The sequence below is a fragment of the Aythya fuligula genome, chromosome 25, assembly GCF_009819795.1.
Source record: "Aythya fuligula isolate bAytFul2 chromosome 25, bAytFul2.pri, whole genome shotgun sequence".
In the NCBI taxonomy this organism is placed as follows: Eukaryota; Metazoa; Chordata; class Aves; order Anseriformes; family Anatidae; genus Aythya; species Aythya fuligula.
In genome coordinates, this window is record NC_045583.1 from 4,553,558 (window position 1) to 4,564,442 (window position 10,885).

Genomic DNA, 10,885 nt, shown 5'->3' on the forward strand with positions numbered 1-10,885 from the left:
GCAGCCATGTGCCCGAGGCCCGGCTCTCGGCCCGGCCCACGCTGTTGGGGGCTGTGGGACGCGGGGGGGGGGCATAGGGGGGGAGGAGGTGGGGGGGAGAGGATCCTGAGGGGAAAAGCCAAGAGGGACAGGAAAAGGGGAGTGAGAAGTGAAAGTGAAGTGAAACAAGAAGGGGAAAATGAAGCGAAGTGAAGTGAAGCGAAGCGAAGCAGAGCAAGGAGGGAAAGCGAAGTGGAGCGAGGAGGGAAAGTGGAGCGGGATCCCCTGAGGGGGGGTTCCCAGCATTTCGGGTGCTCCTTTCGGAGCCGGGTTGGGGCAGCCCGGCCACCCCTCACCCTCAGCACCACGCCAGGTTTTTGGGGGATTTGTATCTCAATGAAGCCGGTAGAGAAAGAATAAAAAAGTCAGTGGTTTCCAAGGGATAACACAGAACTGCATTTGCCTCAACAAAAAGCATCCGGGCGTCGCTTGAGCAGGGGACGAGCCAACCTTTGTACCCTTCAGACGGCAGCGCAGACATCCCTCCCTCCAAATCCCTGCAGAGAGCTCCCTGCTTCTGCCTCTGCTTGTGGACAAACCCGCACCCAGATGGTTCTTCTTGGGGGAAAGGCACAGCCCTGTGCTGGGGCAGGGCAATGGGGGCACCAGGCCATGGTCAAGAAGCCCTCCCTCCTCACAGAAGGCTCCCAGCTTGGGCCGATGCTTCTCTATCCCTGCATCTTTTCCACATCTCAAGGGGCACTGCCTCAGCCTGCAGCAGCACGCAAACAGGCAATCTGGGTCCTGAGATATGTACTAAAACCAGGCTCCACGCCAGTTTGAGAGCAGTTATTTTGCAGTTATTCTCCAGTTGTTTTCCCATCGGATCAGGCGTGAGGAGCAGCAGGTGAAGGGCCAAGCAGGCAGCGTGCTCCCCGCTTTGCTCTGATGCACAGCCACCCGTCTTTGCCTCGCCCTAAGATTCCCATCCACTGGCAGGGAAAAATAAAAAACACAAAGAACTAAGCAGCGCTTCACTGTCGAACACCGCACATGCCAAAACATGCAGCCTTGGGTTTTCTAGACACATGCCGGTGAGAGGTTAGATGTGTTAGCACAAAGTCTCCTGTGCACGTTTCAACTAGTTGCCTTCCTACAAACTTGACTCCCGCTCGAGACGTGGGTACAGGCCAAAGCACTGCTCAGCCAGGTACGTTTTTGTTTGGGAAGTACCACCATTCCCAAGCACATGAGAAAGTGTAACTGAGATCACTGCTAAGCCCGAACAGCTCCAGCTACAATTAATGCTGATTCTATGAAGACAAATTCTGTATTTTTACCAGCTCATCTCCTTGAGCTGGTCCCATTTCACATAGGCAAATGACTTCCACCAAGTGACTGGAGATTTATACTCAAGAGCAAGATGGGAAACACAAACACAACCTTGACTTTTGACACAACACAAACTTGACTTTTTGATGGGAGAAGGGGGCTCTGTATGTGTTTTCTGGGGTCCTCTTAAAATTTGGCTCAGTGTTCCACTTAGGGTATCGTTTAGGGCTGTTTAGAAAGAGCGAAGACAAAAGTTTCCAGTTGCATGTGCAGTTACATAAATGCTCACCAGGGGGGTTCACATGTACTCAAAGGCTTCCGTTGAGAGCATGTTTTGATGGGAGAGTGTCGCCGTATGCATTTTTTAGGGTTCCACCTGGGGTTCATCTCAGTGTTCCGGTTAGGGTTACGTTTAGGGTTGTTTGGAAAGAGCAAAGACACAGTATGGGAGCTCAGTTTGGAAGCCTGTGGAATCTGCTAGACACAGAAATAGCTAGTAGAAAAATGCAAGATAAGGTAGAAGACAAGTAGCACAAGGTTGAAGAAGAAGTAACAATCGAGGAGTTGAGAAAACAACCAGCACGAGCAGTCTGCATGACAACAAATCAATGAGCAGAATAAGAGCGTGATAGTCGTGTGAACACTACTAGTATGAGCACCAATGAGTGAGCTCTCCTGGTAGCATAACTGGCCCGTGCAGAGATGCTAAGGGTATAAATACAAGAATGTATACTCAATAAATGCTTCAGTTGCACACCAACCTGGAGTCGTGTGATAAATTCCCTTCAAATGGTGATCCTGACGTGATGGGTGATTCGGGACGAGCAATGCAGGCATAGCGTCCGCAGGGAACCCCGCTGAATGAATTGAGCTGACAGCAGGACTGCAGGCAGCTTCCACCCCAGGACCACACCTAACCCCAGGTGGGCAACGGGCAGAAGTATGGGGGCGAAGCTATCGGCTGAGGAGAAGGCGATAGTGAAACTGTTGAGCAAACTCTTAGAGAAAAGAGGGATAAAGTATGATCCATATAAACTGAAACTACTGCTAAAGTTTTTTGCAAAAAAAAAACGGCGCCCCGTCGACTGTATCAGTGGTATTTGATGTAGGCAGAAACAAGCCCTAGCCCGTTTCCTCCACCTTTGTCACCATCGGTGCCCCTGATAGGGGATGTTTCTATGCCCCCCATCTCTCCCCAAAGCGATACCTCTCGATCAAGTAAAGATTTTGACTCTTGCAACTGTTGGGATGATATATGCCGAGAGGCATTGAGAGATGGGGACCCGATAGGCACAGCCTTTCCAGTAACAGTACGGAATAATGGGCCAAATGAGCATAATGCTTTTAAGTGGAACTTGATAAAGGAACTGAGAAAAACAGTCACGACCTACGTGTTGCATGCACCTTTCACCCAATCATTATGAGAAAATGTGACGACAGGTCAGTTGCTGGTTCCGTATGATTGTCGCCAAATAGCCACTCTGATCCTCACCCCGACTCAAAAACTGTTATGGGAACAGAAATGGAGAGAGCTGTGTGAGACAGCGGCACTGCAGAATTTAGGAAGAACATGAGGCGACCCTCATGGGTGCAGGGCTTCCTCAGCTTATGGGGACGGAGCTGTTAACAGACCCACGATGACAAGCTCGGCTCAACGATGCCATCTTGCGCCAGTCAGCCCAACCAGCATTACAAACCCTGCTGAAACTGCCAGAAGCAAAAAGGAGCCAGCCTTCTTTCACCAGCATACGACAAGGAGTCAATGAACCCTATATGCAATTTATAGACAGACGGAGGGATTCGCTGGACAAGCAAATAGATAATCATGAAGCTAAAGAAGCTCTCATGTTGAAACTGGCGATTGAAAATGCTAACACAGATTGTAAAAAGATTCTGCAATCCATGCCTGATGGGACATCCTTGGTACAAATGATAGAGGCTTGCAATCGCCTGGGGTCTGTTGAACACCATACGAGTATGAGCGAGCTTGCCTGGTAGCATAACTGGCACGTGCAGAGATGCTAAGGGTATAAACGCAAGAATACTCAATAAATGCTTCAGTTGCACACCAGCCTGGCGTTGTGTGATAAATTCCCTTCAACACAGAGTCTGGTTGCATTTGGAGTTGTGTAAAGGCTCCCCTGGGGAGATCAGGTGTACTCAAAGGCTTCCATTGGGAGCATTTTTGGGGTTACGGTTAGGGTTAGCGTTAGGATTAGGGGTTAGCATTAGGGTTAGTGTTAGGGTTAGCGCTAGGATTAGGTTTAGGGTTAGGTTTAGGGTTAGGTTTAGGGTTAGGTTCAGGGTTAGGGTTAGCCTGGGCTGCCCCAGGGGCTCTCGTGCCACCAGCATCAGCCTTGATTTCTCATCCAGGGCTGAAATACCCGCGGCTCCATCCTCTGCTACCTGTCCGTCCCATGTCTCCTGCAGCTGGGGACCCACCTTTGTCCTGACAATATAAGAAAAGAACCTAAAAACCTTGCATTTCTTTTTGTTTGTTTGTTTTTTCCCTCCAGATCCAAGCATTGGTGGCTTCCAGCCACAGCGAGCTGGATCCCCTGGCACCACCAGCTGTGCTCCGGGTGCTCCCATGGCCACGTGGGTGCAGCGAGTCCGAGGGGACTGGGGGTGCCTGCAGGGCACCCTGACATCCTGAGGCCATAAAACAGCTCACAGGGCAGCTTTTGGGAGCAGGCAGGCCCACGGACTGCACCTTCTCTGCATTGCTGCCCTCTGCCTGCACCAGCACACCCTCTGCGAGCCGGGAGAGCAAAGCTGCTGCTGCCAGCACGGGGCTCGGCTCCTGCAGGGACTCGGGGACCTCTTTTGGGAGCAGGTCGCTGCGTTTCAGGGCACCACCAGCCCGGCTCGGGTGCTGGCACCCCGGTGCCAAAGTGCCGGATCGAGGACTGGAATTTAGGGAGTTGGTTTTTCTTGCATGTGCTCCTTTATCTCGCTTGGTCTGGGCTGTCTGGATGCAGGTCCTGCCTGTAGGATGTGCCCTACAAGACGGGAGTGTCTCGGTGGGATTTGGGGCACGGAGGGGAGCCTCCTGGGCTCCAGATTGTGCCCAGAACCTCTGGGCCTGGCCCTGGGCACTGCTGCCAAGAGCCTGGCTCCGTCCCCTCGTCCCCTCCCTGCAGGAACGTGCAGGCCTTGGGGAGCTGCCCCTGAGCCTCCTCTTCTCCAGGCTGAGCAGCTCCAGCTCTCTGAGTCATTTTTTTGAGCAAAGATGCTCCTCCAGCACCTTCGTGGCCTTTCAGTGGGCTCCCTCCTGTGCCCATGTCCCTGCTGTACTGGGGAGCCCAGAACTGGACCCAGCACCCCAGGTGCAGCCTCACCAGTGCTGACCTCCCCACACCCTAAAAGAGAACAAGAAAACAGCATGGAAAGGTGCGGAAAACACGGCTTTTTAGTTAAAAATAAATAAATAAATCCAACAAACCCTGGCTTTAAGGTTCGACCGAGAAAAGAGGAAGAGGCCACTGGGGTGAGCTGTGCAAACATCTGCGTGGAGGAGAGGTGCCTCCTGGCCAGCAGGAGCAGCTGGGAGCTGGAGGATCCCTGCTTTTGGCTCAGCTTCACCCCACGGCACCGCACTTTGGGATGAGCCCAGCTCAGGGCCAGGACAACGCGACAGAGGCGGCGTCTGCTGGACTCGCTGCGCCCATTTCTGCACCGCACGTTGGCTGCCGGGAGGATATTTTTAACTGCCCCTGGTTTACTCTCTCCTCTCGTAGCTGTTATCACAGGCTGGGAGAGGATCTGTGAGCTCTTTGTGAAAAGCTCGCTGCCGATCCCAGGCCAGATAAAGCCGTGGAAAGCCGGTGCTGCTCCCCCCCGAGCCCAGCGGCGCGTGGGCGCGGGGCCGTCTCGCAGCAAAAAATGGAAGTGACTGCTTTCTAACCGCTTCCTTTCTTTCTGGGTCTCTCTCTCCCTCCTGCCCCTCCTGACAAGTTCGTTTCCTGTTATTGATAACGGCCCCAGCACCCAGAGAGAGGTCACCACGCTCCGTGCCCTCCCCCAGCAACAGAAACCCACAGCCCAGGGCAGGAGGAGCAGCGAGGGGAGCAGCCCCCGGCAGGGCTCGTGCCGAGGTCCCCGAGGGGTGCAAGTGGCCAGATCTGAACTTTCCTGGAATTTTAGGTTGCTCTGTGCCTTCCTGCAAGGGGCACTGCTTTGTCCCATGTGCTCTGGGGATGGAGAGTCATGTTTTGTTGGTGTTTTTTTTTTTTCTTGCTTTGGGAGTTTTCTTCCTTCCCACGCACCTCGCGGTGTTTTGCAGGCTGCTGCTGTGGGCCAGAGCCTCCCGAGGAGATGTGTGGGCACCGCGGCCTCGGGCAAGCTGCTGTTGGTTGCCTCTGGGCCAAGTCTCAATGGGGGAAACTGAGGCACGGGAAGGCTGCCAGGCCACCTCTCCAAAATCACTGGGAGGCAACGGGAGGAGCGCAGCCCGAGCTCGTGCACCAGGCACAAGCCCAAGGACACGGGGATGAGCACGGTGCTGCTGCAAGCGCTGGGGCTGGGCCCCCCCTGAGTCCCCCCCACCTTGTGGCTCTGTGTTTTGGGTGACCGAGCAGCCCCGTGGCTCTTGCTGTGCCCCTCTGGGTGTTGCTGTGTAAGGAGCTGACGTCTCAGCACCTCGGGGACCTGGCCCCCCAGGCTGGCTGGGATCCCCTCTGCCCTCACCACAACCCCCTGTGCATAAAGCTAAAAAGAGCGGTGAGAGCTCGGGGAGGGGAATAAAGCACGCTGCTGTGAGGCTCCTTCACACCAGGAGGGCACCTTCCTGGGGGCTGCTCCTGTGCCCACGCAGCCCCCAGTGGCACCGGCTCTGGGTCTGCTGGGGCTCGCGGTCCGCCAGCTTTGCCTCTGCCTGCATGAGCTGGAGCCAAGCTCAGCTCGTTCGTGAGAGATGTAGGACAGCAGCTAACTCCACAAACAGAAAGTGGCTCTGCTCAGCAGTCATTCAGAGAAAAAACCCGGCTAGGCAATCAATCCAGGTGACAAACCATCTTCCTTCTCCTTGAGGAGACGCAGCAGGCAGGGGCTGGCAAGTCCAGCAGCAGATGCCTTGAAAAAAAACAAAAAACAAAAAACAACAACAACAAAAAAAAACGGAGCAGCAACGGCTGAAGTGCTTCCAGCAGGAGCCGGGCAGCGGCAGGAGCAAACTCTGCACCGGCTGGCAGCGGAGCAAGGTCGTGTCCGCGCTTCCAGTCCTCCATCCCCGGGAGCAGCTCCCTGGCGGGGGGATGCTGAGGGTCCCGGGCAGGGTTTGAGGCAGCTCCGTGCCCCCCAGCCCCACCGGCAGCGAGAGGTTGGCACGCCGCGGTGCTGGGTGCCCGGGGCTGTCCTTGGGAATGCGCTCAGGCAGAGGGAGCTGGAGCAGAGGGATTTTTTTTTTTTTTTTTTTTTTTTTTCTCCAGGAAAAGCGAGCTGCAGAGGTGCTTTGGTCGGCTGCCGGGTGCTGGCCGTCCCCGGGGCAGGGGGTACGTGATGCTGAGCCCCCCGATGCTGGGCTCCGAGCGGGCTGTTTGCAGCTCCCGTGCTGGCGCTGCGGGGTGCTGGGGCTGATCGCGCAGCCCTTCTCCTCGCCCCCGCTGGGAGCTGATCAGCCGCTGCTCTCGGAGTCTGCTCCCAGGAGGCCGCTTCACCTTCAAGCCCTGTTTAGCCCTGTTTAGGCGGCGAAGGAGGTGGGCAAATTTCCAGAGCCCTGCAGGACATCCTGAGCTCCCCGCAGCGTCAGCAGGAGCAGGACCAGCCCTGCCCGGGCTCTGTACCCGAAGATGCTGGAGGCGCGGTGAGATGAGCCCCCGGTGCGGTAGGGCAGCGCTGGGGGGGGGCACCAGATGAATTTTGGTGCTGGTGCTGTGCCTGCTCAGGTGGTTTTGGGGTCACGCTGCTGCTTGGGGTGTGGGAGGAGAGGTGCTGGGGTGTGCGGGTCGGGGTGGGGAGGCTGGGGGAGGTTTGTGCTGGGGTTTGGAGGGCAGGAAGGGGAGCGAGGACTGGCTGGGCTCTTTGGGGGAGAACGACCCCCAGCCCGAAGCTGGGAGCTGCTCTTTTTATGGTGGATGAGGATGGGGCCAGAGGATGCTCAGGGTGCAAAATGACCCCATGGGAGCGGAGTTTGAACATGCAAGTGAAGTCAGCAAGTGCCACTCAGGGATAAATCTGGGCATCCCTTCCCGAAGCGCCAGCTCTGGAGATCTCCCATTTCCTGCTGGGCGTGCTGAAAATAAAACCACTGCCATACAGCCCCTTGGAGGTCTGCCACGGACCTCTCCCTTCCCTAACCCCCAGCTCATGACCGAAATCCTTTGGCACGGGTGTGCACAGACAGGGGACACGCAGGGTCCCATGCCTGGCACGCTGAGCACCCCGGACCCCTTGGGTCTGCACCTCCATCACCGGTCCCCATCACTGGTCCCCATCTCCTGTCCTCCATCAGCAGTCCCAGGGAAGAAGCAGGATGGGCTCCCCATCACCAGATGGGAAGCAGCAGGGCTGTGACCCTGTGTTGCCCCCCCCCAGACCCATTTCCTTCGGCACCGCTCCCTCTCGGCCCCTTGCCAGCTTTGCCCTCTGGGGACATCGCTTCCTGCAGTGGAGGAGGCTGTGCTGCCTCCCCGTCCTACCCTGAGCAAACAGACCCTGGGCCGGGGTCTTCCTCCATCCCAGAGTCCCTCGTCCCTCGACACCAGCCCCCAGAAACCCCCTTTTGAGGGTCCCGGTGGCCGTCCCATGCTCCATACCCGCATGCCCTGTGCGTAGCTGGGGGTGCAAGGTGGGGCGAGCACAGCTAAAAGGAACGTGCGGCCCTTCACTTGCACTTCCAGCACTGCTCCTGCCTCATTTTCCACCAGCATCTTTTATTTTCTGCTCTGGGTCTCCACGGGGCCACGGACACCCGTGCTCTGTGTCCCCCCACTTGTCCTGTCTCAGCCTGCCGGTGCTCCAGCAGAGGGGAGAACGTGGCTGGACACCCCCTGGGTTGTGGGGTCCCTTCGTGCACCACCAGCTGCTCCGTGCAAGGGGCTGGGAGGTGCACATTTTTCTGCCCCTGGGTTTCTGGGACTTGGCACATCCCTGCACCACCTGGAGGCACAGGACGTGCCTTGGGATCTCCATTTCGAAATCCTTTAAAATTACGACCTTTTATCACACGGGGCCACAGATCCTCCTGCCCATCATTGGCAGCAGTCAGGGAGCCAAATCTTCGTGGCTGTATTCCCATACAGCGTGTGGGGTCAAGCGCTGCCCGAACCCAGGTGCTGGGAACCTCAAAACTAGATTTCCTGGGGCAAGGAGGGATCGCTAAAACTGACAGCACACGGGGAGTTCTTGGCCTCCACAGCAGATTCTTTCCACACCACTTGTTTTTGGATAAGGATGCATTTTGGTGAAAGGCTCCTGTCCCCTTTTGGGAAGAAGGTTTAAAATCCGGGGGGGATTTGGGGGCCAGGGAAAGGCAGGAGGGGCAGCCCCAGGGGTTTGCCTTTTGGCTGCCTCCCCAGGGACCCCTTGAGCTCAAAGGCACCTTGATGGCAGGGGTGTTAGCCACACTCAGGGGGCAGATACAGTCCTGACAGCCTTCCTAGGAAGGAATCCTCTGCCTGATAGGTCAGGGAAGAACTCTGTTTCCTCTGGTCCCTACTGAAGGCGTGCTTGTGCAGCCTCCTGTTCATACTGAGCTGTGGGTCGTCTTAGGAAAGCTTCTTAGTCGAAAGACAGAGGGTAGGAGGGAAAGGCAGTGCTGGAGCTTGTCTGGTGATGGTGGGGCCATCTCTGAACCCCTCCAGCCAGGTTCCTGCATCCCACACGGGGCAGGGAGCGACTCCTCGGGCCTGACACAGGGTCCAGCCCCGGCCTGCTGGGCTCCTGGGTCCTGCTCACAAGACCCTTGGTGGCCCTGTCTGCAGGGCAGGCTGTGCTGCTGGCCAGGCAAGCGGCGAAGGCATTTGGGCCACCGTGCCCGGAGCAATTGGTTGGGAGCAGCGGGGGCCGCTGCAGCGGGGTGGGGGCAGAAGAGGAAGGAAACGGGCCGAGCAGCGCCTGTGCGCGAGGCCTGGGCCACGACAAACAGGAAGAGTGGCAGGGCTGCGGCGGGAGGCAGCGAGCGCCTGAGGGCATCGCAGGAAGGATGTGCAGCGGCCCGAGGGCAGGCAGAGCTGTCCTACCTGAGCCCGACCCTCCCGGGACCTGCCTGCCCCCCTTCCCTGCACCCTGCTGGGGTGGTCCCAGCTGTAGGGGGGTGAGGGTGGCACCCCCGGGTGGGTCCTGGCCACGTCACCCCACGGCTGGGCACGGCGGGTGCGAGGTGCTGCGCCCTGGCTGGGAAGGGCAGCGGGTGAGGGGATGCAGGCAGTGTGGCACGGGTGGGGGACCCGTCCTCGGTCTCCACGGGGTGGCACGTGGCAGTGCCACCATGCCACGGGAAGCCACGCTCAAAACACTGCCAGCATCCCCGTCCCCATGGCCAGGCTCCCACCCGTCTCTCCGTGTCCCCGCAGCCGGCCCAGGCCGTGGCCGGGCGCAGAGGGCACCACGCACCCCACGGGCCCTGGCGGAGACACCCCTGGGTGCACCCCAGGATCTTTTTTGGGGGGGAAAGACTGCACCCACGGGCACACGACGGGGGTTCGCCGGTGGGGAGCGGGGCTGGGGCTGCAGGCAGCCCGGCGGAGCCGAGCTGCGGCGATGTGGCCGGTATGTGTGTGGGCGGCAGGCAGGGTGGGGGAGAAGGAGGGAGAGGAAGCGGCAGAGGCAGCAGCTCCTTTGATAAGCAGCTTCCTGAACACTTTCAAACCCTGGTGTTAGACCGACACACGCGGCACCCGCGGCCCTGTGCCGGCCCGGACGGAGCCCATGCCTCGGGGCAGCAGGTAGGCAGCCCCCGGCCCGCGGGCACAGTGCCGATGGTCCCGTGCCACCCTTCGGAGAGGGGACCCCCACGGGCAGCTCCAGGCCCTGGTGACTACGTGCCCTGGGCATGTGCTCGCCCGCAGGCAGAGCAGGTGCCCGGGGCAGGGTTGGGATGCTGGTGGGGAGGTGGGGATGCTCTCCGTGCAGGTGCAGGGAGCCGAGGCTCTTCCCAAGGTCCTGCTGCGTGCCAGGGGCTTGCTGAGGCATCTCCCTGGTGTTTTGTGGCTGGTGTGCAAGGGGCGGTGTTGGGGTCGCAGCCTGCTGCTCCCGGCACCGGGGGAAAATGCAGAATCTGCTGGGATCAGCCCGTGGTGCCTCGGTTCCCGGGGAGCTCCTGCCCTGCCCAAACGGGGAGCACCCCCACAGCACGGGGCATGGGGACGGTGCATGTGGCGGTGGTGGCACTGCCACCATGTGAACGCTCATCCCTCCAGGCCAGGAATGCTGCTGGGCAGCGGGGAGTCCCGGGGAACAGCTCCTGCCCCGGCCACATTCCCAAAATTCACGGCCGTGGCCACGCTGTGGTCCTCCCTGACTTTGTACACCCGCTGGGACCCCGGGGTCTGGCTCTGCGCAATGACCCTTGTGAGCTGCTGGGGTATTTGGGACCCAGCTCTGTGCCCACTGCTCTGACCCTGCAGCATCCCCC